This window comes from Phalangium opilio, unplaced genomic scaffold (genome assembly GCF_054372755.1).
Source record: "Phalangium opilio isolate 3A_F unplaced genomic scaffold, DU_Popi_V2 ptg001170l_1, whole genome shotgun sequence".
Classification (NCBI taxonomy): Eukaryota; Metazoa; Arthropoda; class Arachnida; order Opiliones; family Phalangiidae; genus Phalangium; species Phalangium opilio.
Genome location: NW_028324255.1, coordinates 9,394,589 through 9,418,681, shown reverse-complemented (window position 1 = coordinate 9,418,681; position 24,093 = coordinate 9,394,589). Strand labels below are relative to the sequence as shown.

Genomic DNA, 24,093 nt, shown 5'->3' with positions numbered 1-24,093 from the left:
TTTCAATAATTTTACTGGAAATTAAATGATCTGAAGTTTAAATTATTGATGATTCTTCAAAAACACAGTCGCCCGAACAGGGACTCGAACCCTGGACCGTTAGGTTAAAAGCCTAACGCTCTACCGACTGAGCTACCCGGGCTCAAGCGAGGTGAACTCCCGTAATAATTGGAATAAGAATTTCAATAATTTTACTGGAAATTAAATGATCTGAAGTTTAAATTATTGATGATTCTTCAAAAACAGAATCGCCCGAACAGGTACTCGAACCCTGGACCGTTAGGTTAAAAGCCTAACGCTCTACCGACTGAGCTATCCTGTCTCAAACGAAGTTAAATCCCGTAATAATTGGAATTAGAATTTACATAAATTTATTGAAAGTGAAATGATCTGAAGTTTAAATTATTGATGATTCTTCAAAAACAGAATGGCCCGAACAGGTACTCTAACCCTGGACCGTTAGGTTAAAAGCCTAACGCTCTACCGACTGAGCTATCCGGGCTCAAGCGAGGTGAACTCACGTAATAATTGGAATTAGAATTTACATAAATTTATTGAAAGTGAAATGATCTGAAGTTTAAATTATTGACGATTCTTTAAAAACAGAGTCGCCCGAACAGGGACTCGAACCCTGGACCGTTAGGTTAAAAGCCTAACGCTCTACCGACTGAGCTATCCGGGCTGAAACGAAATGAACTCCCGTAATAATTGGGATTAGAATTTCAATAATTTTACTGGAAATTAAATGATCTGAAGTTTAAATTATTGATGATTCTTCACAAACACAGTCGCCCGAACAGGGACTAGAAACCTGGACCGTTAGGTTAAAAGCCTAACGCTCTACCGACTGAGCTATCCGGGCTCAAGCCAGGTGAACTCCCGTAATAATTGGGATAAGAATTTCAATAATTTTACTGGAAATTAAATGATCTGAAGTTTAAATTTTTGATGATTCTTCAAAAACCGAGTCGCCCGAACAGGGACTCGAACCCTGGACCGTTAGGTTAAAAGCCTAACGCTCTACCGACTGAGCTATCCTGTCTCAAACGAAGTTAAATCCCGTAATAATTGGAATTAGAATTTACATAAATTTATTGAAAGTGAAATGATCTGAAGTTTAAATTATTGATGATTCTTCAAAAACAGAATGGCCCGAACAGGTACTCTAACCCTGGACCGTTAGGTTAAAAGCCTAACGCTCTACCGACTGAGCTATCCGGGCTCAAGCGAGGTGAACTCACGTAATAATTGGAATTAGAATTTACATAAATTTATTGAAAGTGAAATGATCTGAAGTTTAAATTATTGATGATTCTTCAAAAACATAATGGCCCGAACAGGTACTCTAACCCTGGACCGTTAGGTTAAAAGCCTAACGCTCTACCGACTGAGCTATCCGGGCTGAAACGAAATGAACTCCAGTAATAATTGGGATTAGAATTTCAATAATTTTACTGGAAATTAAATGATCTGAAGTTTAAATTATTGATGATTCTTCAAAAACACAGTCGCCCGAACAGGGACTAGAACCCTGGACCGTTAGGTTAAAAGCCTAACGCTCTACCGACTGAGCTATCCGGGCTCAAGCCAGGTGAACTCCCGAAATAATTGGGATAAGAATTTCAATAATTTTACTGGAAATTAAATGATCTGAAGTTTAAATTTTTGATGATTCTTCAAAAACCGAGTCGCCCGAACAGGGACTCGAACCCTGGACCGTTGGGTTAAAAGCCTAACGCTCTACCGACTGAGCTATCCTGTCTCAAACGAAGTTAAATCCCGTAATAATTGGAATTAGAATTTACATAAATTTATTGAAAGTGAAATGATCTGAAGTTTAAATTATTGATGATTCTTCAAAAACACAGTCGCCCGAACAGGGACTAGAACCCTGGACCGTTAGGTTAAAAGCCTAACGCTCTACCGACTGAGCTATCCGGGCTCAAGCGAGGTGAACTCCCGTAATAATTGGAATAAGAATTTCAATAATTTTACTGGAAATAAAATGATCTGAAGTTTAAATTATTGATGATTCTTCAAAAACAGAATGGCCCGAACAGGTACTCGAACCCTGGACCGTTAGGTTAAAAGCCTAACGCTCTACCGACTGAGCTATCCGGGCTCAAGCAAGGTGAACTCCCGTAATAATTGGAATAAGAATTTCAATAATTTTACTGGAAATTAAATGATCTGAAGTTTAAATTATTGATGATTCTTCAAAAATATACTCGCCCGAACAGGGACTCGAACCCTGGACCGTTAGGTTAAAAGCCTAACGCTCTACCGACTGAGCTATCCGGGCTCAAGCGAGGTGAACTCATTTAATAATTGGAATTAGAATTTACATAAATTTATTGAAAGTGAAATGATCTGAAGTTTAAATTATTGACGATTCTTTAAAAACAGAGTCGCCCGAAGAGGGACTCGAACCCTGGACCGTTAGGTTAAAAGCCTAACGCTCTACCGACTGAGCTATCCGGGCTGAAACGAAATGAACTCCCGTAATAATTGGGATTAGAATTTCAATAATTTTACTGGAAATTAAATGATCTGAAGATAAAATTATTGATGGTTTTTTAAAAAAAGAGTCGCCCGAACAGGGACTCGAACCCTGGACCTTTAGGTTAAAAGCCTAACGCTCTACCGACTGAGCTATCCGGGCTGAAACGAAATGAACTCCCGTAATAATTGGGATTAGAATTTCAATAATTTTACTGGAAATTAAATGATCTGAAGTTTAAATTATTGATGATTCTTCAAAAACAGAGTCGCCCGAACAGGGACTCGAACCCTGGACCGTTAAGTTAAAAGCCTAACGCTCTACCGACTGAGCTATCCTGCCTCAAACGAAGTTAAATCCCGTAATAATTGGAATTAGAGTTTACATAAATTTATTGAAAGTGAAATGATCTGAATTTTAAATTATTGATGATTCTTCAAAAACAGAATGGCCCGAACAGGTACTCGAACCCTGGACCGTTAGGTTAAAAGCCTAACGCTCTACCGACTGAGCTATCCGGGCTCAAGCGAGGTGAATTCACGTAATAATTGGAATTAGAATTTACATAAATTTACTGAAAGTGAAATGATCTGAAGTTTAAATTATTGACGATTCTTTAAAAACAGAGTCGCCCGAACAGGGACTCGAACCCTGGACCGTTAGGTTAAAAGCCTAACGCTCTACCGACTGAGCTATCCGGGCTGAAACGAAATGAACTCCCGTAATAATTGGGATTAGAATTTCAATAATTTTACTGGAAATTAAATGATCTGAAGTTTAAATTATTGATGATTCTTCAAAAACACAGTCGCCCGAACAGGGACTCGAACCCTGGACCGTTAGGTTAAAAGCCTAACGCTCTACCGACTGAGCTATCCGGGCTCAAGCGAGGTGAACTCCCGTAATAATTGGAATAAGAATTTCAATAATTTTACTGGAAATTAAATGATCTGAAGTTTAAATTATTGATGATTCTTCAAAAACAGAGTCGCCCGAACAGGGACTCGAACCCTGGACCGTTAAGTTAAAAGCCTAACGCTCTACCGACTGAGCTATCCTGCCTCAAACGAAGTTAAATCCCGTAATAATTGGAATTAGAGTTTACATAAATTTATTGAAAGTGAAATGATCTGAATTTTAAATTATTGATGATTCTTCAAAAACAGAATGGCCCGAACAGGTACTCGAACCCTGGACCGTTAGGTTAAAAGCCTAACGCTCTACCGACTGAGCTATCCGGGCTCAAGCGAGGTGAATTCACGTAATAATTGGAATTAGAATTTACATAAATTTACTGAAAGTGAAATGATCTGAAGTTTAAATTATTGACGATTCTTTAAAAACAGAGTCGCCCGAACAGGGACTCGAACCCTGGACCGTTAGGTTAAAAGCCTAACGCTCTACCGACTGAGCTATCCGGGCTGAAACGAAATGAACTCCCGTAATAATTGGGATTAGAATTTCAATAATTTTACTGGAAATTAAATGATCTGAAGTTTAAATTATTGATGATTCTTCAAAAACACAGTCGCCCGAACAGGGACTCGAACCCTGGACCGTTAGGTTAAAAGCCTAACGCTCTACCGACTGAGCTATCCGGGCTCAAGCGAGGTGAACTCCCGTAATAATTGGAATAAGAATTTCAATAATTTTACTGGAAATTAAATGATCTGAAGTTTAAATTATTGATTATTCTTCAAAAACATAGTCGCCCGAACAGGGACTCGAACCCTGGACCGTTAGGTTAAAAGCCTAACGCTCTACCGACTGAGCTATCCTGTCTCAAACGAAGTTAAATCCCGTAATAATTGGAATTAGAATTTACATAAATTTATTGAAAGTGAAATGATCTGAAGTTTAAATTATTGATTATTCTTCAAAAACATAGTCGCCCGAACAGGGACTCGAACCCTGGACCGTTAGGTTAAAAGCATAACGCTCTACCGACTGAGCTATCCGGGCTCAAGCAAGGTGAACTCCCGTAATAATTGGAATAAGAATTTCAATAATTTTACTGGAAATTAAATGATCTGAAGTTTAAATTATTGATGATTCTTCAAAAATATACTCGCCCGAACAGGGACTCGAACCCTGGACCGTTAGGTTAAAAGCCTAACGCTCTACCGACTGAGCTATCCGGGCTCAAGCGAGGTGAACTCATTTAATAATTGGAATTAGAATTTACATAAATTTATTGAAAGTGAAATGATCTGAAGTTTAAATTATTGACGATTCTTTAAAAACAGAGTCGCCCGAAGAGGGACTCGAACCCTGGACCGTTAGGTTAAAAGCCTAACGCTCTACCGACTGAGCTATCCGGGCTGAAACGAAATGAACTCCCGTAATAATTGGGATTAGAATTTCAATAATTTTACTGGAAATTAAATGATCTGAAGATAAAATTATTGATGGTTTTTTAAAAAAAGAGTCGCCCGAACAGGGACTCGAACCCTGGACCTTTAGGTTAAAAGCCTAACGCTCTACCGACTGAGCTATCCGGGCTGAAACGAAATGAACTCCCGTAATAATTGGGATTAGAATTTCAATAATTTTACTGGAAATTAAATGATCTGAAGTTTAAATTATTGATGATTCTTCAAAAACAGAGTCGCCCGAACAGGGACTCGAACCCTGGACCGTTAAGTTAAAAGCCTAACGCTCTACCGACTGAGCTATCCTGCCTCAAACGAAGTTAAATCCCGTAATAATTGGAATTAGAGTTTACATAAATTTATTGAAAGTGAAATGATCTGAATTTTAAATTATTGATGATTCTTCAAAAACAGAATGGCCCGAACAGGTACTCGAACCCTGGACCGTTAGGTTAAAAGCCTAACGCTCTACCGACTGAGCTATCCGGGCTCAAGCGAGGTGAATTCACGTAATAATTGGAATTAGAATTTACATAAATTTACTGAAAGTGAAATGATCTGAAGTTTAAATTATTGACGATTCTTTAAAAACAGAGTCGCCCGAACAGGGACTCGAACCCTGGACCGTTAGGTTAAAAGCCTAACGCTCTACCGACTGAGCTATCCGGGCTGAAACGAAATGAACTCCCGTAATAATTGGGATTAGAATTTCAATAATTTTACTGGAAATTAAATGATCTGAAGTTTAAATTATTGATGATTCTTCAAAAACACAGTCGCCCGAACAGGGACTCGAACCCTGGACCGTTAGGTTAAAAGCCTAACGCTCTACCGACTGAGCTATCCGGGCTCAAGCGAGGTGAACTCCCGTAATAATTGGAATAAGAATTTCAATAATTTTACTGGAAATTAAATGATCTGAAGTTTAAATTATTGATGATTCTTCAAAAACAGAGTCGCCCGAACAGGGACTCGAACCCTGGACCGTTAAGTTAAAAGCCTAACGCTCTACCGACTGAGCTATCCTGCCTCAAACGAAGTTAAATCCCGTAATAATTGGAATTAGAGTTTACATAAATTTATTGAAAGTGAAATGATCTGAATTTTAAATTATTGATGATTCTTCAAAAACAGAATGGCCCGAACAGGTACTCGAACCCTGGACCGTTAGGTTAAAAGCCTAACGCTCTACCGACTGAGCTATCCGGGCTCAAGCGAGGTGAATTCACGTAATAATTGGAATTAGAATTTACATAAATTTACTGAAAGTGAAATGATCTGAAGTTTAAATTATTGACGATTCTTTAAAAACAGAGTCGCCCGAACAGGGACTCGAACCCTGGACCGTTAGGTTAAAAGCCTAACGCTCTACCGACTGAGCTATCCGGGCTGAAACGAAATGAACTCCCGTAATAATTGGGATTAGAATTTCAATAATTTTACTGGAAATTAAATGATCTGAAGTTTAAATTATTGATGATTCTTCAAAAACACAGTCGCCCGAACAGGGACTCGAACCCTGGACCGTTAGGTTAAAAGCCTAACGCTCTACCGACTGAGCTATCCGGGCTCAAGCGAGGTGAACTCCCGTAATAATTGGAATAAGAATTTCAATAATTTTACTGGAAATTAAATGATCTGAAGTTTAAATTATTGATTATTCTTCAAAAACATAGTCGCCCGAACAGGGACTCGAACCCTGGACCGTTAGGTTAAAAGCCTAACGCTCTACCGACTGAGCTATCCGGGCTCAAGCGAGGTGAACTCACTTAATAATTGGAATTAGAATTTACATAAATTTATTGAAAGTGAAATGATCTTAAGTTTAAATTATTGATGATTCTTCAAAAACATAATGGCCCGAACAGGTACTCGAACCCTGGACCGTTAGGTTAAAAGCCTAACGCTCTACCGACTGAGCTATCCGGGCTCAAGCGAGGTGAACTCACTTAATAATTGGAATTAGAATTTACATAAATTTATTGAAAGTGAAATGATCTTAAGTTTAAATTATTGATGATTCTTCAAAAACATAATGGCCCGAACAGGTACTCGAACCCTGGACCGTTAGGTTAAAAGCCTAACGCTCTACCGACTGAGCTATCCGGGCTCAAGCGAGGTGAACTCACGTAATAATTGGAATTAGAATTTACATAAATTTACTGAAAGTGAAATGATCTGAAGTTTAAATTATTGACGATTCTTTAAAAACAGAGTCGCCCGAACAGGGACTCGAACCCTGGACCGTTAGGTTAAAAGCCTAACGCTCTACCGACTGAGCTATCCGGGCTGAAACGAAATGAACTCCCGTAATAATTGGGATTAGAATTTCAATAATTTTACTGGAAATTAAATGATCTGAAGTTTAAATTATTGATGATTCTTCAAAAACACAGTCGCCCGAACAAGGAGTCGAACCCTGGACCGTGGTTTGAAGCCTAACGCTCTACCGACTGAGCTATCCGAGCTGAAACGAAATGAACTCCCGTAATAATTGGGATTAGAATTTCAATAATTTTACTGGAAATTAAATGATCTGAAGTTCAAATTATTGATGATTCTTCAAAAACACAGTCGCCCGAACAGGGAATCGAACCCTGGACCGTTAGGTTAAAAGCCTAACGCTCTACCGACTGAGCTATCCGGGCTCAAGCGAGGTGAACTCACGTAATAATTGGAATTAGAATTTACATAAATTTATTGAAAGTGAAATGATCTGAAGTTTAAATTATTGACGATTCTTTAAAAACAGAGTCGCCCGAAGAGGGACTCGAACCCTGGACCGTTAGGTTAAAAGTCTAACGCTCTACCGACTGAGCTATCCGGGCTGAAACGAAATGAACTCCCGTAATAATTGGGATTAGAATTTCAATAATTTTACTGGAAATTAAATGATCTGAAGTTTAAATTATTGATGATTCTTCAAAAACACAGTCGCCCGAACAGGGACTCGAACCCTGGACCGTTAGGTTAAAAGCCTAACGCTCTACCGACTGAGCTAACCGGGCTCAAGCGAGGTGAACTCCCGTAATAATTGGAATAAGAATTTCAATAATTTTACTGGAAATTAAATGATCTGAAGTTTAAATTATTGATTATTCTTCAAAAACATAGTCGCCCGAACAGGGACTCGAACCCTGGACCGTTAGGTTAAAAGCCTAACGCTCTACCGACTGAGCTATCCGGGCTCAAGCGAGGTGAACTCACTTAATAATTGGAATTAGAATTTACATAAATTTATTGAAAGTGAAATGATCTTAAGTTTAAATTATTGATGATTCTTCAAAAACATAATGGCCCGAACAGGTACTCGAACCCTGGACCGTTAGGTTAAAAGCCTAACGCTCTACCGACTGAGCTATCCGGGCTCAAGCGAGGTGAACTCACTTAATAATTGGAATTAGAATTTACATAAATTTATTGAAAGTGAAATGATCTTAAGTTTAAATTATTGATGATTCTTCAAAAACATAATGGCCCGAACAGGTACTCGAACCCTGGACCGTTAGGTTAAAAGCCTAACGCTCTACCGACTGAGCTATCCGGGCTGAAACGAAATGAACTCCCGTAATAATTGGGATTAGAATTTCAATAATTTTACTGGAAATTAAATGATCTGAAGTTTAAATTATTGATGATTCTTCAAAAACACAGTCGCCCGAACAGGGACTCGAACCCTGGACCGTTAGGTTAAAAGCCTAACGCTCTACCGACTGAGCTATCCGGGCTCAAGCAAGGTGAACTCCCGTAATAATTGGAATAAGAATTTCAATAATTTTACTGGAAATTAAATGATCTGAAGTTTAAATTATTGATGATTCTTCAAAAATATAGTCACCCGAACAGGGACTCGAACCCTGGACCGTTAGGTTAAAAGCCTAACGCTCTACCGACTGAGCTATCCGGGCTCAAGCGAGGTGAACTCATTTAATAATTGGAATTAGAATTTACATAAATTTATTGAAAGTGAATAAATCTTAAGTTTAAATTATTGATGATTCTTCAAAAACATAATGGCCCGAACAGGTACTCGAACCCTGGACCGTTAGGTTAAAAGCCTAACGCTCTACCGACTGAGCTATCCGGGCTCAAGCGAGGTGAACTCACTTAATAATTGGAATTAGAATTTACATAAATTTATTGAAAGTGAAATGATCTTAAGTTTAAATTATTGATGATTCTTCAAAAACATAATGGCCCGAACAGGTACTCGAACCCTGGACCGTTAGGTTAAAAGCCTAACGCTCTACCGACTGAGCTATCCGGGCTGAAACGAAATGAACTCCCGTAATAATTGGGATTAGAATTTCAATAATTTTACTGGAAATTAAATGATCTGAAGTTTAAATTATTGATGATTCTTCAAAAACACAGTCGCCCGAACAGGGACTCGAACCCTGGACCGTTAGGTTAAAAGCCTAACGCTCTACCGACTGAGCTAACCGGGCTCAAGCGAGGTGAACTCCCGTAATAATTGGAATAAGAATTTCAATAATTTTACTGGAAATTAAATGATCTGAAGTTTAAATTATTGATTATTCTTCAAAAACATAGTCGCCCGAACAGGGACTCGAACCCTGGACCGTTAGGTTAAAAGCCTAACGCTCTACCGACTGAGCTATCCGGGCTCAAGCGAGGTGAACTCACTTAATAATTGGAATTAGAATTTACATAAATTTATTGAAAGTGAAATGATCTTAAGTTTAAATTATTGATGATTCTTCAAAAACATAATGGCCCGAACAGGTACTCGAACCCTGGACCGTTAGGTTAAAAGCCTAACGCTCTACCGACTGAGCTATCCGGGCTCAAGCGAGGTGAACTCACTTAATAATTGGAATTAGAATTTCAATAATTTTACTGGAAATTAAATGATCTGAAGTTTAAATTATTGATGATTCTTCAAAAACACAGTCGCCCGAACAGGGACTCGAACCCTGGACCGTTAGGTTAAAAGCCTAACGCTCTACCGACTGAGCTATCCGGGCTGAAACGAAATGAACTCCCGTAATAATTGGGATTAGAATTTCAATAATTTTACTGGAAATTAAATGATCTGAAGTTTAAATTATTGATGATTCTTCAAAAACACAGTCGCCCGAACAGGGACTCGAACCCTGGACCGTTAGGTTAAAAGCCTAACGCTCTACCGACTGAGCTAACCGGGCTCAAGCGAGGTGAACTCCCGTAATAATTGGAATAAGAATTTCAATAATTTTACTGGAAATTAAATGATCTGAAGTTTAAATTATTGATTATTCTTCAAAAACATAGTCGCCCGAACAGGGACTCGAACCCTGGACCGTTAGGTTAAAAGCCTAACGCTCTACCGACTGAGCTATCCGGGCTCAAGCGAGGTGAACTCACTTAATAATTGGAATTAGAATTTACATAAATTTATTGAAAGTGAAATGATCTTAAGTTTAAATTATTGATGATTCTTCAAAAACATAATGGCCCGAACAGGTACTCGAACCCTGGACCGTTAGGTTAAAAGCCTAACGCTCTACCGACTGAGCTATCCGGGCTCAAGCGAGGTGAACTCACTTAATAATTGGAATTAGAATTTACATAAATTTATTGAAAGTGAAATGATCTTAAGTTTAAATTATTGATGATTCTTCAAAAACATAATGGCCCGAACAGGTACTCGAACCCTGGACCGTTAGGTTAAAAGCCTAACGCTCTACCGACTGAGCTATCCGGGCTGAAACGAAATGAACTCCCGTAATAATTGGGATTAGAATTTCAATAATTTTACTGGAAATTAAATGATCTGAAGTTTAAATTATTGATGATTCTTCAAAAACACAGTCGCCCGAACAGGGACTCGAACCCTGGACCGTTAGGTTAAAAGCCTAACGCTCTACCGACTGAGCTATCCGGGCTCAAGCAAGGTGAACTCCCGTAATAATTGGAATAAGAATTTCAATAATTTTACTGGAAATTAAATGATCTGAAGTTTAAATTATTGATGATTCTTCAAAAATATAGTCACCCGAACAGGGACTCGAACCCTGGACCGTTAGGTTAAAAGCCAAACGCTCTACCGACTGAGCTATCCGGGCTCAAGCGAGGTGAACTCATTTAATAATTGGAATTAGAATTTACATAAATTTATTGAAAGTGAATAAATCTTAAGTTTAAATTATTGATGATTCTTCAAAAACATAATGGCCCGAACAGGTACTCGAACCCTGGACCGTTAGGTTAAAAGCCTAACGCTCTACCGACTGAGCTATCCGGGCTCAAGCGAGGTGAACTCACTTAATAATTGGAATTAGAATTTACATAAATTTATTGAAAGTGAAATGATCTGAAGTTTAAATTATTGACGATTCTTTAAAAACAGAGTCGCCCGAAGAGGGACTCGAACCCTGGACCGTTAGGTTAAAAGCCTAACGCTCTACCGACTGAGCTATCCGGGCTGAAACGAAATGAACTCCCGTAATAATTGGGATTAGAATTTCAATAATTTTACTGGAAATTAAATGATCTGAAGTTTAAATTATTGATGGTTTTTTAAAAAAAGAGTCGCCCGAACAAGGAGTCGAACCCTGGACCGTGGTTTGAAGCCTAACGCTCTACCGACTGAGCTATCCGAGCTGAAACGAAATGAACTCCCGTATTAATTGGGATTAGAATTTCAATAATTTTACTGGAAATTAAATGATCTGAAGTTTAAATTATTGATGATTCTTTAAAAAAAGAGTTGCCCGAACAAGGAGTCGAACCCTGGAGCGTGGTTTGAAGCCTAACGCTCTACCGTCTGAGCTATCCGAGCTGAAACGAAATGAACTCCCGTAATAATTGGGATTAGAATTTCAATAATTTTACTGGAAATTAAATGATCTGAAGTTTAAATTATTTATGATTCTTCAAAAACACAGTCGCCCGAACAGGGACTCGAACCCTGGACCGTTAGGTTAAAAGCCTAACGCTCTACCGACTGAGCTATCCGGGCTCAAGCGAGGTGAACTCCCGTAATAAATGGAATAAGAATTTCAATAATTTTACTGGAAATTAAATGATCTGAAGTTTAAATTATTGATGATTCTTCAAAAACAGAGTCGCCCGAACAGGGACTCGAACCCTGGACCGTTAGGTTAAAAGCCTAACGCTCTACCGACTGAGCTATCCGGGCTCAAGCGAGGTGAACTCACTTAATAATTGGAATTAGAATTTACATAAATTTATTGAAAGTGAAATGATCTTAAGTTTAAATTATTGATGATTCTTCAAAAACATAATGGCCCGAACAGGTACTCGAACCCTGGACCGTTAGGTTAAAAGCCTAACGCTCTACCGACTGAGCTATCCGGGCTCAAGCGAGGTGAACTCACGTAATAATTGGAATTAGAATTTACATAAATTTATTGAAAGTGAAATGATCTGAAGTTTAAATTATTGACGATTCTTTAAAAACAGAGTCGCCCGAAGAGGGACTCGAACCCTGGACCGTTAGGTTAAAAGCCTAACGCTCTACCGACTGAGCTATCCGGGCTGAAACGAAATGAACTCCCGTAATAATTGGGATTAGAATTTCAATGATTTTACTGGAAATTAAATGATCTGAAGTTTAAATTATTGATGATTCTTTAAAAAAAGAGTCGCCCGAACAAGGAGTCGAACCCTGGAGCGTGTTTTGAAGCCTAACGCTCTACCGTCTGAGCTATCCGAGTTGAAACGAAATGAACTCCCGTAATAATTGGGATTAGAATTTCAATAATTTTACTGGAAATTAAATGATCTGAAGTTTAAATTATTGATGATTCTTCAAAAACACAGTCGCCCGAACAGGGACTCGAACCCTGGACCGTTAGGTTAAAAGCCTAACGCTCTACCGACTGAGCTATCCGGGCTCAAGCGAGGTGAACTCCCGTAATAAATGGAATAAGAATTTCAATATTTTACTGGAAATTAAATTATCTGAAGTTTAAATTATTGATGATTCTTCAAAAACAGAATGGCCCGAACAAGGAGTCGAACCCTGGACCGTGGTTTGAAGCCTAACGCTCTACCGACTGAGCTATCCGAGCTGAAACGAAATGAACTCCCGTAATAATTGGGATTAGAATTTCAATAATTTTACTGGAAATTAAATGATCTGAAGTTTAAATTATTGATGATTCTTCAAAAACACAGTCGCCCGAACAGGGACTCGAACCCTGGACCGTTAGGTTAAAAGTCTAACGCTCTACCGACTGAGCTATCCGGGCTCAAGCGAGGTGAACTCCCGTAATAATTGGAATAAGAATTTCAATAATTTTACTGGAAATTAAATGATCTGAAGTTTAAATTATTGATGATTCTTCAAAAACAGAGTCGCCCGAACAGGGACTCGAACCCTGGACCGTTAGGTTAAAAGCCTAACGCTCTACCGACTGAGCTATCCGGGCTCAAGCGAGGTGAACTCACTTAATAATTGGAATTAGAATTTACATAAATTTATTGAAAGTGAAATGATCTTAAGTTTAAATTATTGATGATTCTTCAAAAACATAATGGCCCGAACTGGTACTCGAACCCTGGACCGTTAGGTTAAAAGCTTAACGCTCTACCGACTGAGCTATCCGGGCTCAAGCGAGGTGAACTCACGTAATAATTGGAATTAGAATTTACATAAATTTATTGAAAGTGAAATGATCTGAAGTTTAAATTATTGACGATTCTTTAAAAACAGAGTCGCCCGAAGAGGTACTCGAACCCTGGACCGTTAGGTTAAAAGCCTAACGCTCTACCGACTGAGCTATCCGGGCTGAAACGAAATGAACTCCCGTAATAATTGGGATTAGAATTTCAATAATTTTACTGGAAATTAAATGATCTGAAGTTTAAATTATTGATGATTCTTTAAAAAAAGAGTCGCCCGAACAAGGAGTCGAACCCTGGACCGTGGTTTGAAGCCTAACGCTCTACCGACTGAGCTATCCGAGCTGAAACGAAACGAACTCCCGTAATAATTGGGATTAGAATTTCAATAATTTTACTGGAAATTAAATGATCTGAAGTTTAAATTATTGATGATTCTTTAAAAACAGAGTCGCCCGAACAAGGAGTCGAACCCTGGAGCGTGGTTTGAAGCCTAACGCTCTACCGTCTGAGCTATCCGAGCTGAAACGAAATGAACTCCCGTAATAATTGGGATTAGAATTTCAATAATTTTACTGGAAATTAAATGATCTGAAGTTTAAATTATTGATGATTCTTCAAAAACAGAGTCTCCCGAACAGGGACTCGAACTCTGGAACGTTAGGTTAAAAGCCTAACGCTCTACCGACTGAGCTATCCTGTCTCAAACGAAGGTAAATCCCGTAATAATTGGAATTAGAGTTTACATAAATTTATTGAAAGTGAAATGATCTGAAGTTTAAATTTTTGATGATTCTTCAAAAACAGAATGGCCCGAACAGGTACTCGAACCCTGGACCGTTAGGTTAAAAACTTAACGCTCTACCGACTGAGCTATCCGGGCTGAAACGAATTGAACTCCCGTAATAATTGGGATTAGAATTTCAATAATTTTACTGGAAATTAAATGATCTGAAGTTTAAATTATTGATGATTCTTTAAAAACAGAGTCGCCCGAACAAGGAGTCGAACCCTGGAGCGTGGTTTGAAGCCTAACGCTCTACCGTCTGAGCTATCCGAGCTGAAACGAAATGAACTCCCGTAATAATTGGGATTAGAATTTCAATAATTTTACTGGAAATTAAATGATCTGAAGTTTAAATTATTGATGATTCTTCAAAAACAGAGTCTCCCGAACAGGGACTCGAACTCTGGAACGTTAGGTTAAAAGCCTAACGCTCTACCGACTGAGCTATCCTGTCTCAAACGAAGGTAAATCCCGTAATAATTGGAATTAGAGTTTACATAAATTTATTGAAAGTGAAATGATCTGAAGTTTAAATTATTGACGATTCTTTAAAAACAGAGTCGCCCGAAGAGGGACTCGAACCCTGGACCGTTAGGTTAAAAGCCTAACGCTCTACCGACTGAGCTATCCGGGCTGAAACGAAATGAACTCCCGTAATAATTGGGATTAGAATTTCAATGATTTTACTGGAAATTAAATGATCTGAAGTTTAAATTATTGATGATTCTTTAAAAAAAGAGTCGCCCGAACAAGGAGTCGAACCCTGGAGCGTGGTTTGAAGCCTAACGCTCTACCGTCTGAGCTATCCGAGTTGAAACGAAATGAACTCCCGTAATAATTGGGATTAGAATTTCAATAATTTTACTGGAAATTAAATGATCTGAAGTTTAAATTATTGATGATTCTTCAAAAACACAGTCGCCCGAACAGGGACTCGAACCCTGGACCGTTAGGTTAAAAGCCTAACGCTCTACCGACTGAGCTATCCGGGCTCAAGCGAGGTGAACTCCCGTAATAAATGGAATAAGAATTTCAATATTTTACTGGAAATTAAATTATCTGAAGTTTAAATTATTGATTGTTCTTCAAAAACAGAATGGCCCGAACAAGGAGTCGAACCCTGGACCGTGGTTTGAAGCCTAACGCTCTACCGACTGAGCTATCCGAGCTGAAACGAAATGAACTCCCGTAATAATTGGGATTAGAATTTCAATAATTTTACTGGAAATTAAATGATCTGAAGTTTAAATTATTGATGATTCTTCAAAAACACAGTCGCCCGAACAGGGACTCGAACCCTGGACCGTTAGGTTAAAAGTCTAACGCTCTACCGACTGAGCTATCCGGGCTCAAGCGAGGTGAACTCCCGTAATAATTGGAATAAGAATTTCAATAATTTTACTGGAAATTAAATGATCTGAAGTTTAAATTATTGATGATTCTTCAAAAACAGAGTCGCCCGAACAGGGACTCGAACCCTGGACCGTTAGGTTAAAAGCCTAACGCTCTACCGACTGAGCTATCCGGGCTCAAGCGAGGTGAACTCACTTAATAATTGGAATTAGAATTTACATAAATTTATTGAAAGTGAAATGATCTTAAGTTTAAATTATTGATGATTCTTCAAAAACATAATGGCCCGAACTGGTACTCGAACCCTGGACCGTTAGGTTAAAAGCTTAACGCTCTACCGACTGAGCTATCCGGGCTCAAGCGAGGTGAACTCACGTAATAATTGGAATTAGAATTTACATAAATTTATTGAAAGTGAAATGATCTGAAGTTTAAATTATTGACGATTCTTTAAAAACAGAGTCGCCCGAAGAGGGACTCGAACCCTGGACCGTTAGGTTAAAAGCCTAACGCTCTACCGACTGAGCTATCCGGGCTGAAACGAAATGAACTCCCGTAATAATTGGGATTAGAATTTCAATAATTTTACTGGAAATTAAATGATCTGAAGTTTAAATTATTGATGATTCTTTAAAAAAAGAGTCGCCCGAACAAGGAGTCGAACCCTGGACCGTGGTTTGAAGCCTAACGCTCTACCGACTGAGCTATCCGAGCTGAAACGAAATGAACTCCCGTAATAATTGGGATTAGAATTTCAATAATTTTACTGGAAATTAAATGATCTGAAGTTTAAATTATTGATGATTCTTTAAAAACAGAGTCGCCCGAACAAGGAGTCGAACCCTGGAGCGTGGTTTGAAGCCTAACGCTCTACCGTCTGAGCTATCCGAGCTGAAACGAAATGAACTCCCGTAATAATTGGGATTAGAATTTCAATAATTTTACTGGAAATTAAATGATCTGAAGTTTAAATTATTGATGATTCTTCAAAAACAGAGTCTCCCGAACAGGGACTCGAACTCTGGAACGTTAGGTTAAAAGCCTAACGCTCTACCGACTGAGCTATCCTGTCTCAAACGAAGGTAAATCCCGTAATAATTGGAATTAGAGTTTACATAAATTTATTGAAAGTGAAATGATCTGAAGTTTAAATTTTTGATGATTCTTCAAAAACAGAATGGCCCGAACAGGTACTCGAACCCTGGACCGTTAGGTTAAAAGCTTAACGCTCTACCGACTGAGCTATCCGGGCTGAAACGAATTGAACTCCCGTAATAATTGGGATTAGAATTTCAATAATTTTACTGGAAATTAAATGATCTGAAGTTTAAATTATTGATGATTCTTTAAAAACAGAGTCGCCCGAACAAGGAGTCGAACCCTGGAGCGTGGTTTGAAGCCTAACGCTCTACCGTCTGAGCTATCCGAGCTGAAACGAAATGAACTCCAGTAATAATTGGGATTAGAATTTCAATAATTTTACTGGAAATTAAATGATCTGAAGTTTAAATTATTGATGATTCTTCAAAAACAGAGTCTCCCGAACAGGGACTCGAACTCTGGAACGTTAGGTTAAAAGCCTAACGCTCTACCGACTGAGCTATCCTGTCTCAAACGAAGGTAAATCCCGTAATAATTGGAATTAGAGTTTACATAAATTTATTGAAAGTGAAATGATCTGAAGTTTAAATTTTTGATGATTCTTCAAAAACAGAATGGCCCGAACAGGTACTCGAACCCTGGACCGTTAGGTTAAAAGCTTAACGCTCTACCGACTGAGCTATCCGGGCTGAAACGAATTGAACTCCCGTAATAATTGGGATTAGAATTTCAATAATTTTACTGGAAATTAAATGATCTGAAGTTTAAATTATTGATGATTCTTCAAAAACACAGTCACCCGAACAAGGAGTCGAACCCTGGACCGTGGTTTGAAGCCTAACGCTCTACCGACTGAGCTATCCGGGCTCAAGCGAGGTGAACTCCCGTAATAAATGGGATAAGAATTTCAATAATTTTACTGGAAATTAAATGATCTGAAGTTTAAATTATTGATGATTCTATAAAAACAGAGTCGCCCGAACAAGGAGTCGAACCCTGGACCGTGGTTTGAAGCCTAACGCTCTACCGACTGAGCTATACGAGCTGAAACGAATGAAACGAAATGAACTCCCGTAATAATTGGGATTAGAATTTCAATAATTTTACTGGAAATTAAATGATCTGAAGTTTAAATTATTGATGATTCTTCAAAAACACAGTCGCCCGAACAGGGACTCGAACCCTGCACCGTTAGGTTAAAAGCCTAACGCTCTACCGACTGAGCTATCCGGGCTCAAGCGAGGTGAACTCCCGTAATAAATGGAATAAGAATTTCAATATTTTACTGGAAATTAAATTATCTGAAGTTTAAATTATTGATGATTCTTCAAAAACAGAATGGCCCGAACAAGGAGTCGAACCCTGGACCGTGGTTTGAAGCCTAACGCTCTACCGACTGAGCTATCCGAGCTGAAACGAAATGAACTCCCGTAATAATTGGGATTAGAATTTCAATAATTTTACTGGAAATTAAATGATCTGAAGTTTAAATTATTGATGATTCTTCAAAAACACAGTCGCCCGAACAGGGACTCGAACCCTGGACCGTTAGGTTAAAAGTCTAACGCTCTACCGACTGAGCTATCCGGGCTCAAGCGAGGTGAACTCCCGTAATAATTGGAATAAGAATTTCAATAATTTTACTGGAAATTAAATGATCTGAAGTTTAAATTATTGATGATTCTTCAAAAACAGAGTCGCCCGAACAGGGACTCGAACCCTGGACCGTTAGGTTAAAAGCCTAACGCTCTACCGACTGAGCTATCCGGGCTCAAGCGAGGTGAACTCACTTAATAATTGGAATTAGAATTTACATAAATTTATTGAAAGTGAAATGATCTTAAGTTTAAATTATTGATGATTCTTCAAAAACATAATGGCCCGAACTGGTACTCGAACCCTGGACCGTTAGGTTAAAAGCTTAACGCTCTACCGACTGAGCTATCCGGGCTCAAGCGAGGTGAACTCACGTAATAATTGGAATTAGAATTTACATAAATTTATTGAAAGTGAAATGATCTGAAGTTTAAATTATTGACGATTCTTTAAAAACAGAGTCGCCCGAAGAGGGACTCGAACCCTGGACCGTTAGGTTAAAAGCCTAACGCTCTACCGACTGAGCTATCCGGGCTGAAACGAAATGAACTCCCGTAATAATTGGGATTAGAATTTCAATAATTTTACTGGAAATTAAATGATCTGAAGTTTAAATTATTGATGATTCTTTAAAAAAAGAGTCGCCCGAACAAGGAGTCGAACCCTGGACCGTGGTTTGAAGCCTAACGCTCTACCGACTGAGCTATCCGAGCTGAAACGAAATGAACTCCCGTAATAATTGGGATTAGAATTTCAATAATTTTACTGGAAATTAAATGATCTGAAGTTTAAATTATTGATGATTCTTTAAAAACAGAGTCGCCCGAACAAGGAGTCGAACCCTGGAGCGTGGTTTGAAGCCTAACGCTCTACCGTCTGAGCTATCCGAGCTGAAACGAAATGAACTCCCGTAATAATTGGGATTAGAATTTCAATAATTTTACTGGAAATTAAATGATCTGAAGTTTAAATTATTGATGATTCTTCAAAAACAGAGTCTCCCGAACAGGGACTCGAACTCTGGAACGTTAGGTTAAAAGCCTAACGCTCTACCGACTGAGCTATCCTGTCTCAAACGAAGGTAAATCCCGTAATAATTGGAATTAGAGTTTACATAAATTTATTGAAAGTGAAATGATCTGAAGTTTAAATTTTTGATGATTCTTCAAAAACAGAATGGCCCGAACAGGTACTCGAACCCTGGACCGTTAGGTTAAAAGCTTAACGCTCTACCGACTGAGCTATCCGGGCTGAAACGAATTGAACTCCCGTAATAATTGGGATTAGAATTTCAATAATTTTACTGGAAATTAAATGATCTGAAGTTTAAATTATTGATGATTCTTCAAAAACACAGTCACCCGAACAAGGAGTCGAACCCTGGACCGTGGTTTGAAGCCTAACGCTCTACCGACTGAGCTATCCGGGCTCAAGCGAGGTGAACTCCCGTAATAAATGGGATAAGAATTTCAATAATTTTACTGGAAATTAAATGATCTGAAGTTTAAATTATTGATGATTCTATAAAAACAGAGTCGCCCGAACAAGGAGTCGAACCCTGGACCGTGGTTTGAAGCCTAACGCTCTACCGACTGAGCTATACGAGCTGAAACGAATGAAACGAAATGAACTCCCGTAATAATTGGGATTAGAATTTCAATAATTTTACTGGAAATTAAATGATATGAAGTTTAAATTATTGATGATTCTTCAAAAACACAGTCACCAGAACAAGGAGTCGAACCCTGGACCGTGGTTTGAAGCCTAACGCTCTACCGACTGAGCTATCCGGGCTCAAGCGAGGTGAACTCCCGTAATAAATGGGATAAGAATTTCAATAATTTTACTGGAAATTAAATGATCTGAAGTTTAAATTATTGATGATTCTATAAAAACAGAGTCGCCCGAACAAGGAGTCGAACCCTGGACCGTGGTTTGAAGCCTAACGCTCTACCGACTGAGCTATACGAGCTGAAACGAATGAAACGAAATGAACTCCCGTAATAATTGGGATTAGAATTTCAATAATTTTACTGGAAATTAAATGATCTGAAGTTTAAATTATTGATGATTCTTCAAAAACACAGTCGCCCGAACAGGGACTCGAACCCTGCACCGTTAGGTTAAAAGCCTAACGCTCTACCGACTGAGCTATCCGGGCTCAAGCGAGGTGAACTCCCGTAATAAATGGAATAAGAATTTCAATATTTTACTGGAAATTAAATTATCTGAAGTTTAAATTATTGATGATTCTTCAAAAACAGAATGGCCCGAACAAGGAGTCGAACCCTGGACCGTGGTTTGAAGCCTAACGCTCTACCGACTGAGCTATCCGAGCTGAAACGAAATGAACTCCCGTAATAATTGGGATTAGAATTTCAATAATTTTACTGGAAATTAAATGATCTGAAGTTTAAATTATTGATGATTCTTCAAAAACACAGTCGCCCGAACAGGGACTCGAACCCTGGACCGTTAGGTTAAAAGTCTAACGCTCTACCGACTGAGCTATCCGGGCTCAAGCGAGGTGAACTCCCGTAATAATTGGAATAAGAATTTCAATAATTTTACTGGAAATTAAATGATCTGAAGTTTAAATTATTGATGATTCTTCAAAAACAGAGTCGCCCGAACAGGGACTCGAACCCTGGACCGTTAGGTTAAAAGCCTAACGCTCTACCGACTGAGCTATCCGGGCTCAAGCGAGGTGAACTCACTTAATAATTGGAATTAGAATTTACATAAATTTATTGAAAGTGAAATGATCTTAAGTTTAAATTATTGATGATTCTTCAAAAACATAATGGCCCGAACTGGTACTCGAACCCTGGACCGTTAGGTTAAAAGCTTAACGCTCTACCGACTGAGCTATCCGGGCTCAAGCGAGGTGAACTCACGTAATAATTGGAATTAGAATTTACATAAATTTATTGAAAGTGAAATGATCTGAAGTTTAAATTATTGACGATTCTTTAAAAACAGAGTCGCCCGAAGAGGGACTCGAACCCTGGACCGTTAGGTTAAAAGCCTAACGCTCTACCGACTGAGCTATCCGGGCTGAAACGAAATGAACTCCCGTAATAATTGGGATTAGAATTTCAATAATTTTACTGGAAATTAAATGATCTGAAGTTTAAATTATTGATGATTCTTTAAAAAAAGAGTCGCCCGAACAAGGAGTCGAACCCTGGACCGTGGTTTGAAGCCTAACGCTCTACCGACTGAGCTATCCGAGCTGAAACGAAATGAACTCCCGTAATAATTGGGATTAGAATTTCAATAATTTTACTGGAAATTAAATGATCTGAAGTTTAAATTATTGATGATTCTTTAAAAACAGAGTCGCCCGAACAAGGAGTCGAACCCTGGAGCGTGGTTTGAAGCCTAACGCTCTACCGTCTGAGCTATCCGAGCTGAAACGAAATGAACTCCCGTAATAATTGGGATTAGAATTTCAATAATTTTACTGGAAATTAAATGATCTGAAGTTTAAATTATTGATGATTCTTCAAAAACAGAGTCTCCCGAACAGGGACTCGAACTCTGGAACGTTAGGTTAAAAGCCTAACGCTCTACCGACTGAGCTATCCTGTCTCAAACGAAGGTAAATCCCGTAATAATTGGAATTAGAGTTTACATAAATTTATTGAAAGTGAAATGATCTGAAGTTTAAATTTTTGATGATTCTTCAAAAACAGAATGGCCCGAACAGGTACTCGAACCCTGGACCGTTAGGTTAAAAGCTTAACGCTCTACCGACTGAGCTATCCGGGCTGAAACGAATTGAACTCCCGTAATAATTGGGATTAGAATTTCAATAATTTTACTGGAAATTAAATGATCTGAAGTTTAAATTATTGATGATTCTTCAAAAACACAGTCACCCGAACAAGGAGTCGAACCCTGGACCGTGGTTTGAAGCCTAACGCTCTACCGACTGAGCTATCCGGGCTCAAGCGAGGTGAACTCCCGTAATAAATGGGATAAGAATTTCAATAATTTTACTGGAAATTAAATGATCTGAAGTTTAAATTATTGATGATTCTATAAAAACAGAGTCGCCCGAACAAGGAGTCGAACCCTGGACCGTGGTTTGAAGCCTAACGCTCTACCGACTGAGCTATACGAGCTGAAACGAATGAAACGAAATGAACTCCCGTAATAATTGGGATTAGAATTTCAATAATTTTACTGGAAATTAAATGATCTGAAGTTTAAATTATTGATGATTCTTAAAAAACACAGTCGCCCGAACAGGGACTCGAACCCTGGACCGTTAGGTTAAAAGTCTAACGCTCTACCGACTGAGCTATCCGGGCTCAAGCGAGGTGAACTCCCGTAATAATTGGAATAAGAATTTCAATAATTTTACTGGAAATTAAATGATCTGAAGTTTAAATTATTGATGATTCTTCAAAAACAGAGTCGCCCGAACAGGGACTCGAACCCTGGACCGTTAGGTTAAAAGCCTAACGCTCTACCGACTGAGCTATCCGGGCTCAAGCGAGGTGAACTCACTTAATAATTGGAATTAGAATTTACATAAATTTATTGAAAGTGAAATGATCTTAAGTTTAAATTATTGATGATTCTTCAAAAACATAATGGCCCGAACTGGTACTCGAACCCTGGACCGTTAGGTTAAAAGCTTAACGCTCTACCGACTGAGCTATCCGGGCTCAAGCGAGGTGAACTCACGTAATAATTGGAATTAGAATTTACATAAATTTATTGAAAGTGAAATGATCTGAAGTTTAAATTATTGACGATTCTTTAAAAACAGAGTCGCCCGAAGAGGGACTCGAACCCTGGACCGTTAGGTTAAAAGCCTAACGCTCTACCGACTGAGCTATCCGGGCTGAAACGAAATGAACTCCCGTAATAATTGGGATTAGAATTTCAATAATTTTACTGGAAATTAAATGATCTGAAGTTTAAATTATTGATGATTCTTCAAAAACAGAATGGCCCGAACAGGTACTCGAACCCTGGACCGTTAGGTTAAAAGCTTAACGCTCTACCGACTGAGCTATCCGGGCTGAAACGAATTGAACTCCCGTAATAATTGGGATTAGAATTTCAATAATTTTACTGGAAATTAAATGATCTGAAGTTTAAATTATTGATGATTCTTCAAAAACACAGTCACCCGAACAAGGAGTCGAACCCTGGACCGTGGTTTGAAGCCTAACGCTCTACCGACTGAGCTATCCGGGCTCAAGCGAGGTGAACTCCCGTAATAAATGGGATAAGAATTTCAATAATTTTACTGGAAATTAAATGATCTGAAGTTTAAATTATTGATGATTCTATAAAAACAGAGTCGCCCGAACAAGGAGTCGAACCCTGGACCGTGGTTTGAAGCCTAACGCTCTACCGACTGAGCTATACGAGCTGAAACGAAATGAACTCCCGTAATAATTGGGATTAGAATTTCAATAATTTTACTGGAAATTAAATGATCTGAAGTTTAAATTATTGATGGTTTTTTAAAAAAAGAGTCGCCCGAACAAGGAGTCGAACCCTGGACCGTGGTTTGAAGCCTAACGCTCTACCGACTGAGCTATCCGAGCTGAAACGAAATGAACTCCCGTATTAATTGGGATTAGAATTTCAATAATTTTACTGGAAATTAAATGATCTGAAGTTTAAATTATTGATGATTCTTTAAAAAAAGAGTTGCCCGAACAAGGAGTCGAACCCTGGAGCGTGGTTTGAAGCCTAACGCTCTACCGTCTGAGCTATCCGAGCTGAAACGAAATGAACTCCCGTAATAATTGGGATTAGAATTT

General features: G+C 38.6%; 74 non-coding genes across 74 annotated transcripts; all 74 read right to left on the bottom strand.

Moving 5' to 3' along the window:
* Positions 1–69: 69 nt before the first annotated feature.
* Positions 70–142, bottom strand: TRNAK-UUU (transfer RNA lysine (anticodon UUU)). Its single transcript has one exon. It is a non-coding gene; the product is annotated as a tRNA-Lys (tRNA).
* Positions 143–609: 467 nt separating this feature from the next.
* Positions 610–682, bottom strand: TRNAK-UUU (transfer RNA lysine (anticodon UUU)). Its single transcript has one exon. It is a non-coding gene; the product is annotated as a tRNA-Lys (tRNA).
* Positions 683–1,509: 827 nt separating this feature from the next.
* On the bottom strand, positions 1,510–1,582 carry TRNAK-UUU (transfer RNA lysine (anticodon UUU)). The gene has a single exon. It is a non-coding gene; the product is annotated as a tRNA-Lys (tRNA).
* A 287-nt stretch (positions 1,583–1,869) lies between these two features.
* On the bottom strand, positions 1,870–1,942 carry TRNAK-UUU (transfer RNA lysine (anticodon UUU)). Its single transcript has one exon. It is a non-coding gene; the product is annotated as a tRNA-Lys (tRNA).
* A 107-nt stretch (positions 1,943–2,049) lies between these two features.
* On the bottom strand, positions 2,050–2,122 carry TRNAK-UUU (transfer RNA lysine (anticodon UUU)). Its single transcript has one exon. It is a non-coding gene; the product is annotated as a tRNA-Lys (tRNA).
* Positions 2,123–2,229: 107 nt separating this feature from the next.
* TRNAK-UUU (transfer RNA lysine (anticodon UUU)) lies at positions 2,230–2,302 on the bottom strand. The gene has a single exon. It is a non-coding gene; the product is annotated as a tRNA-Lys (tRNA).
* A 107-nt stretch (positions 2,303–2,409) lies between these two features.
* TRNAK-UUU (transfer RNA lysine (anticodon UUU)) lies at positions 2,410–2,482 on the bottom strand. Its single transcript has one exon. It is a non-coding gene; the product is annotated as a tRNA-Lys (tRNA).
* Positions 2,483–2,589: 107 nt separating this feature from the next.
* TRNAK-UUU (transfer RNA lysine (anticodon UUU)) lies at positions 2,590–2,662 on the bottom strand. Its single transcript has one exon. It is a non-coding gene; the product is annotated as a tRNA-Lys (tRNA).
* Positions 2,663–2,949: 287 nt separating this feature from the next.
* Positions 2,950–3,022, bottom strand: TRNAK-UUU (transfer RNA lysine (anticodon UUU)). Its single transcript has one exon. It is a non-coding gene; the product is annotated as a tRNA-Lys (tRNA).
* Positions 3,023–3,129: 107 nt separating this feature from the next.
* TRNAK-UUU (transfer RNA lysine (anticodon UUU)) lies at positions 3,130–3,202 on the bottom strand. Its single transcript has one exon. It is a non-coding gene; the product is annotated as a tRNA-Lys (tRNA).
* A 107-nt stretch (positions 3,203–3,309) lies between these two features.
* Positions 3,310–3,382, bottom strand: TRNAK-UUU (transfer RNA lysine (anticodon UUU)). Its single transcript has one exon. It is a non-coding gene; the product is annotated as a tRNA-Lys (tRNA).
* A 287-nt stretch (positions 3,383–3,669) lies between these two features.
* Positions 3,670–3,742, bottom strand: TRNAK-UUU (transfer RNA lysine (anticodon UUU)). The gene has a single exon. It is a non-coding gene; the product is annotated as a tRNA-Lys (tRNA).
* Positions 3,743–3,849: 107 nt separating this feature from the next.
* Positions 3,850–3,922, bottom strand: TRNAK-UUU (transfer RNA lysine (anticodon UUU)). Its single transcript has one exon. It is a non-coding gene; the product is annotated as a tRNA-Lys (tRNA).
* Positions 3,923–4,029: 107 nt separating this feature from the next.
* Positions 4,030–4,102, bottom strand: TRNAK-UUU (transfer RNA lysine (anticodon UUU)). Its single transcript has one exon. It is a non-coding gene; the product is annotated as a tRNA-Lys (tRNA).
* A 287-nt stretch (positions 4,103–4,389) lies between these two features.
* Positions 4,390–4,462, bottom strand: TRNAK-UUU (transfer RNA lysine (anticodon UUU)). Its single transcript has one exon. It is a non-coding gene; the product is annotated as a tRNA-Lys (tRNA).
* A 107-nt stretch (positions 4,463–4,569) lies between these two features.
* TRNAK-UUU (transfer RNA lysine (anticodon UUU)) lies at positions 4,570–4,642 on the bottom strand. The gene has a single exon. It is a non-coding gene; the product is annotated as a tRNA-Lys (tRNA).
* Positions 4,643–4,749: 107 nt separating this feature from the next.
* Positions 4,750–4,822, bottom strand: TRNAK-UUU (transfer RNA lysine (anticodon UUU)). The gene has a single exon. It is a non-coding gene; the product is annotated as a tRNA-Lys (tRNA).
* A 107-nt stretch (positions 4,823–4,929) lies between these two features.
* TRNAK-UUU (transfer RNA lysine (anticodon UUU)) lies at positions 4,930–5,002 on the bottom strand. The gene has a single exon. It is a non-coding gene; the product is annotated as a tRNA-Lys (tRNA).
* Positions 5,003–5,289: 287 nt separating this feature from the next.
* Positions 5,290–5,362, bottom strand: TRNAK-UUU (transfer RNA lysine (anticodon UUU)). The gene has a single exon. It is a non-coding gene; the product is annotated as a tRNA-Lys (tRNA).
* A 107-nt stretch (positions 5,363–5,469) lies between these two features.
* Positions 5,470–5,542, bottom strand: TRNAK-UUU (transfer RNA lysine (anticodon UUU)). The gene has a single exon. It is a non-coding gene; the product is annotated as a tRNA-Lys (tRNA).
* A 107-nt stretch (positions 5,543–5,649) lies between these two features.
* Positions 5,650–5,722, bottom strand: TRNAK-UUU (transfer RNA lysine (anticodon UUU)). Its single transcript has one exon. It is a non-coding gene; the product is annotated as a tRNA-Lys (tRNA).
* Positions 5,723–6,009: 287 nt separating this feature from the next.
* TRNAK-UUU (transfer RNA lysine (anticodon UUU)) lies at positions 6,010–6,082 on the bottom strand. The gene has a single exon. It is a non-coding gene; the product is annotated as a tRNA-Lys (tRNA).
* Positions 6,083–6,189: 107 nt separating this feature from the next.
* Positions 6,190–6,262, bottom strand: TRNAK-UUU (transfer RNA lysine (anticodon UUU)). Its single transcript has one exon. It is a non-coding gene; the product is annotated as a tRNA-Lys (tRNA).
* A 107-nt stretch (positions 6,263–6,369) lies between these two features.
* On the bottom strand, positions 6,370–6,442 carry TRNAK-UUU (transfer RNA lysine (anticodon UUU)). Its single transcript has one exon. It is a non-coding gene; the product is annotated as a tRNA-Lys (tRNA).
* A 107-nt stretch (positions 6,443–6,549) lies between these two features.
* On the bottom strand, positions 6,550–6,622 carry TRNAK-UUU (transfer RNA lysine (anticodon UUU)). Its single transcript has one exon. It is a non-coding gene; the product is annotated as a tRNA-Lys (tRNA).
* Positions 6,623–6,729: 107 nt separating this feature from the next.
* Positions 6,730–6,802, bottom strand: TRNAK-UUU (transfer RNA lysine (anticodon UUU)). The gene has a single exon. It is a non-coding gene; the product is annotated as a tRNA-Lys (tRNA).
* Positions 6,803–6,909: 107 nt separating this feature from the next.
* On the bottom strand, positions 6,910–6,982 carry TRNAK-UUU (transfer RNA lysine (anticodon UUU)). The gene has a single exon. It is a non-coding gene; the product is annotated as a tRNA-Lys (tRNA).
* A 107-nt stretch (positions 6,983–7,089) lies between these two features.
* Positions 7,090–7,162, bottom strand: TRNAK-UUU (transfer RNA lysine (anticodon UUU)). The gene has a single exon. It is a non-coding gene; the product is annotated as a tRNA-Lys (tRNA).
* A 285-nt stretch (positions 7,163–7,447) lies between these two features.
* On the bottom strand, positions 7,448–7,520 carry TRNAK-UUU (transfer RNA lysine (anticodon UUU)). The gene has a single exon. It is a non-coding gene; the product is annotated as a tRNA-Lys (tRNA).
* Positions 7,521–7,627: 107 nt separating this feature from the next.
* On the bottom strand, positions 7,628–7,700 carry TRNAK-UUU (transfer RNA lysine (anticodon UUU)). Its single transcript has one exon. It is a non-coding gene; the product is annotated as a tRNA-Lys (tRNA).
* Positions 7,701–7,807: 107 nt separating this feature from the next.
* On the bottom strand, positions 7,808–7,880 carry TRNAK-UUU (transfer RNA lysine (anticodon UUU)). The gene has a single exon. It is a non-coding gene; the product is annotated as a tRNA-Lys (tRNA).
* A 107-nt stretch (positions 7,881–7,987) lies between these two features.
* TRNAK-UUU (transfer RNA lysine (anticodon UUU)) lies at positions 7,988–8,060 on the bottom strand. Its single transcript has one exon. It is a non-coding gene; the product is annotated as a tRNA-Lys (tRNA).
* A 107-nt stretch (positions 8,061–8,167) lies between these two features.
* Positions 8,168–8,240, bottom strand: TRNAK-UUU (transfer RNA lysine (anticodon UUU)). The gene has a single exon. It is a non-coding gene; the product is annotated as a tRNA-Lys (tRNA).
* A 107-nt stretch (positions 8,241–8,347) lies between these two features.
* On the bottom strand, positions 8,348–8,420 carry TRNAK-UUU (transfer RNA lysine (anticodon UUU)). Its single transcript has one exon. It is a non-coding gene; the product is annotated as a tRNA-Lys (tRNA).
* Positions 8,421–8,527: 107 nt separating this feature from the next.
* On the bottom strand, positions 8,528–8,600 carry TRNAK-UUU (transfer RNA lysine (anticodon UUU)). The gene has a single exon. It is a non-coding gene; the product is annotated as a tRNA-Lys (tRNA).
* Positions 8,601–8,707: 107 nt separating this feature from the next.
* TRNAK-UUU (transfer RNA lysine (anticodon UUU)) lies at positions 8,708–8,780 on the bottom strand. The gene has a single exon. It is a non-coding gene; the product is annotated as a tRNA-Lys (tRNA).
* A 107-nt stretch (positions 8,781–8,887) lies between these two features.
* On the bottom strand, positions 8,888–8,960 carry TRNAK-UUU (transfer RNA lysine (anticodon UUU)). The gene has a single exon. It is a non-coding gene; the product is annotated as a tRNA-Lys (tRNA).
* Positions 8,961–9,067: 107 nt separating this feature from the next.
* Positions 9,068–9,140, bottom strand: TRNAK-UUU (transfer RNA lysine (anticodon UUU)). Its single transcript has one exon. It is a non-coding gene; the product is annotated as a tRNA-Lys (tRNA).
* A 107-nt stretch (positions 9,141–9,247) lies between these two features.
* Positions 9,248–9,320, bottom strand: TRNAK-UUU (transfer RNA lysine (anticodon UUU)). The gene has a single exon. It is a non-coding gene; the product is annotated as a tRNA-Lys (tRNA).
* A 107-nt stretch (positions 9,321–9,427) lies between these two features.
* TRNAK-UUU (transfer RNA lysine (anticodon UUU)) lies at positions 9,428–9,500 on the bottom strand. The gene has a single exon. It is a non-coding gene; the product is annotated as a tRNA-Lys (tRNA).
* A 107-nt stretch (positions 9,501–9,607) lies between these two features.
* TRNAK-UUU (transfer RNA lysine (anticodon UUU)) lies at positions 9,608–9,680 on the bottom strand. Its single transcript has one exon. It is a non-coding gene; the product is annotated as a tRNA-Lys (tRNA).
* A 107-nt stretch (positions 9,681–9,787) lies between these two features.
* On the bottom strand, positions 9,788–9,860 carry TRNAK-UUU (transfer RNA lysine (anticodon UUU)). The gene has a single exon. It is a non-coding gene; the product is annotated as a tRNA-Lys (tRNA).
* A 107-nt stretch (positions 9,861–9,967) lies between these two features.
* TRNAK-UUU (transfer RNA lysine (anticodon UUU)) lies at positions 9,968–10,040 on the bottom strand. The gene has a single exon. It is a non-coding gene; the product is annotated as a tRNA-Lys (tRNA).
* A 107-nt stretch (positions 10,041–10,147) lies between these two features.
* Positions 10,148–10,220, bottom strand: TRNAK-UUU (transfer RNA lysine (anticodon UUU)). Its single transcript has one exon. It is a non-coding gene; the product is annotated as a tRNA-Lys (tRNA).
* A 107-nt stretch (positions 10,221–10,327) lies between these two features.
* On the bottom strand, positions 10,328–10,400 carry TRNAK-UUU (transfer RNA lysine (anticodon UUU)). The gene has a single exon. It is a non-coding gene; the product is annotated as a tRNA-Lys (tRNA).
* A 107-nt stretch (positions 10,401–10,507) lies between these two features.
* TRNAK-UUU (transfer RNA lysine (anticodon UUU)) lies at positions 10,508–10,580 on the bottom strand. The gene has a single exon. It is a non-coding gene; the product is annotated as a tRNA-Lys (tRNA).
* Positions 10,581–10,687: 107 nt separating this feature from the next.
* TRNAK-UUU (transfer RNA lysine (anticodon UUU)) lies at positions 10,688–10,760 on the bottom strand. Its single transcript has one exon. It is a non-coding gene; the product is annotated as a tRNA-Lys (tRNA).
* A 107-nt stretch (positions 10,761–10,867) lies between these two features.
* Positions 10,868–10,940, bottom strand: TRNAK-UUU (transfer RNA lysine (anticodon UUU)). Its single transcript has one exon. It is a non-coding gene; the product is annotated as a tRNA-Lys (tRNA).
* A 107-nt stretch (positions 10,941–11,047) lies between these two features.
* Positions 11,048–11,120, bottom strand: TRNAK-UUU (transfer RNA lysine (anticodon UUU)). The gene has a single exon. It is a non-coding gene; the product is annotated as a tRNA-Lys (tRNA).
* Positions 11,121–11,227: 107 nt separating this feature from the next.
* On the bottom strand, positions 11,228–11,300 carry TRNAK-UUU (transfer RNA lysine (anticodon UUU)). The gene has a single exon. It is a non-coding gene; the product is annotated as a tRNA-Lys (tRNA).
* A 463-nt stretch (positions 11,301–11,763) lies between these two features.
* Positions 11,764–11,836, bottom strand: TRNAK-UUU (transfer RNA lysine (anticodon UUU)). The gene has a single exon. It is a non-coding gene; the product is annotated as a tRNA-Lys (tRNA).
* Positions 11,837–11,943: 107 nt separating this feature from the next.
* Positions 11,944–12,016, bottom strand: TRNAK-UUU (transfer RNA lysine (anticodon UUU)). Its single transcript has one exon. It is a non-coding gene; the product is annotated as a tRNA-Lys (tRNA).
* A 107-nt stretch (positions 12,017–12,123) lies between these two features.
* On the bottom strand, positions 12,124–12,196 carry TRNAK-UUU (transfer RNA lysine (anticodon UUU)). Its single transcript has one exon. It is a non-coding gene; the product is annotated as a tRNA-Lys (tRNA).
* A 107-nt stretch (positions 12,197–12,303) lies between these two features.
* TRNAK-UUU (transfer RNA lysine (anticodon UUU)) lies at positions 12,304–12,376 on the bottom strand. Its single transcript has one exon. It is a non-coding gene; the product is annotated as a tRNA-Lys (tRNA).
* Positions 12,377–12,661: 285 nt separating this feature from the next.
* Positions 12,662–12,734, bottom strand: TRNAK-UUU (transfer RNA lysine (anticodon UUU)). The gene has a single exon. It is a non-coding gene; the product is annotated as a tRNA-Lys (tRNA).
* A 284-nt stretch (positions 12,735–13,018) lies between these two features.
* TRNAK-UUU (transfer RNA lysine (anticodon UUU)) lies at positions 13,019–13,091 on the bottom strand. The gene has a single exon. It is a non-coding gene; the product is annotated as a tRNA-Lys (tRNA).
* Positions 13,092–13,198: 107 nt separating this feature from the next.
* Positions 13,199–13,271, bottom strand: TRNAK-UUU (transfer RNA lysine (anticodon UUU)). The gene has a single exon. It is a non-coding gene; the product is annotated as a tRNA-Lys (tRNA).
* Positions 13,272–13,558: 287 nt separating this feature from the next.
* Positions 13,559–13,631, bottom strand: TRNAK-UUU (transfer RNA lysine (anticodon UUU)). The gene has a single exon. It is a non-coding gene; the product is annotated as a tRNA-Lys (tRNA).
* Positions 13,632–14,812: 1,181 nt separating this feature from the next.
* Positions 14,813–14,885, bottom strand: TRNAK-UUU (transfer RNA lysine (anticodon UUU)). The gene has a single exon. It is a non-coding gene; the product is annotated as a tRNA-Lys (tRNA).
* Positions 14,886–15,170: 285 nt separating this feature from the next.
* On the bottom strand, positions 15,171–15,243 carry TRNAK-UUU (transfer RNA lysine (anticodon UUU)). The gene has a single exon. It is a non-coding gene; the product is annotated as a tRNA-Lys (tRNA).
* A 284-nt stretch (positions 15,244–15,527) lies between these two features.
* Positions 15,528–15,600, bottom strand: TRNAK-UUU (transfer RNA lysine (anticodon UUU)). Its single transcript has one exon. It is a non-coding gene; the product is annotated as a tRNA-Lys (tRNA).
* Positions 15,601–15,707: 107 nt separating this feature from the next.
* Positions 15,708–15,780, bottom strand: TRNAK-UUU (transfer RNA lysine (anticodon UUU)). The gene has a single exon. It is a non-coding gene; the product is annotated as a tRNA-Lys (tRNA).
* A 287-nt stretch (positions 15,781–16,067) lies between these two features.
* TRNAK-UUU (transfer RNA lysine (anticodon UUU)) lies at positions 16,068–16,140 on the bottom strand. The gene has a single exon. It is a non-coding gene; the product is annotated as a tRNA-Lys (tRNA).
* A 1,726-nt stretch (positions 16,141–17,866) lies between these two features.
* TRNAK-UUU (transfer RNA lysine (anticodon UUU)) lies at positions 17,867–17,939 on the bottom strand. Its single transcript has one exon. It is a non-coding gene; the product is annotated as a tRNA-Lys (tRNA).
* Positions 17,940–18,223: 284 nt separating this feature from the next.
* On the bottom strand, positions 18,224–18,296 carry TRNAK-UUU (transfer RNA lysine (anticodon UUU)). Its single transcript has one exon. It is a non-coding gene; the product is annotated as a tRNA-Lys (tRNA).
* Positions 18,297–18,403: 107 nt separating this feature from the next.
* TRNAK-UUU (transfer RNA lysine (anticodon UUU)) lies at positions 18,404–18,476 on the bottom strand. The gene has a single exon. It is a non-coding gene; the product is annotated as a tRNA-Lys (tRNA).
* Positions 18,477–18,763: 287 nt separating this feature from the next.
* Positions 18,764–18,836, bottom strand: TRNAK-UUU (transfer RNA lysine (anticodon UUU)). The gene has a single exon. It is a non-coding gene; the product is annotated as a tRNA-Lys (tRNA).
* Positions 18,837–20,389: 1,553 nt separating this feature from the next.
* Positions 20,390–20,462, bottom strand: TRNAK-UUU (transfer RNA lysine (anticodon UUU)). The gene has a single exon. It is a non-coding gene; the product is annotated as a tRNA-Lys (tRNA).
* A 284-nt stretch (positions 20,463–20,746) lies between these two features.
* TRNAK-UUU (transfer RNA lysine (anticodon UUU)) lies at positions 20,747–20,819 on the bottom strand. The gene has a single exon. It is a non-coding gene; the product is annotated as a tRNA-Lys (tRNA).
* Positions 20,820–20,926: 107 nt separating this feature from the next.
* TRNAK-UUU (transfer RNA lysine (anticodon UUU)) lies at positions 20,927–20,999 on the bottom strand. The gene has a single exon. It is a non-coding gene; the product is annotated as a tRNA-Lys (tRNA).
* A 287-nt stretch (positions 21,000–21,286) lies between these two features.
* On the bottom strand, positions 21,287–21,359 carry TRNAK-UUU (transfer RNA lysine (anticodon UUU)). Its single transcript has one exon. It is a non-coding gene; the product is annotated as a tRNA-Lys (tRNA).
* Positions 21,360–22,547: 1,188 nt separating this feature from the next.
* On the bottom strand, positions 22,548–22,620 carry TRNAK-UUU (transfer RNA lysine (anticodon UUU)). Its single transcript has one exon. It is a non-coding gene; the product is annotated as a tRNA-Lys (tRNA).
* A 107-nt stretch (positions 22,621–22,727) lies between these two features.
* TRNAK-UUU (transfer RNA lysine (anticodon UUU)) lies at positions 22,728–22,800 on the bottom strand. Its single transcript has one exon. It is a non-coding gene; the product is annotated as a tRNA-Lys (tRNA).
* Positions 22,801–23,087: 287 nt separating this feature from the next.
* TRNAK-UUU (transfer RNA lysine (anticodon UUU)) lies at positions 23,088–23,160 on the bottom strand. Its single transcript has one exon. It is a non-coding gene; the product is annotated as a tRNA-Lys (tRNA).
* Positions 23,161–24,093: the final 933 nt, after the last annotated feature.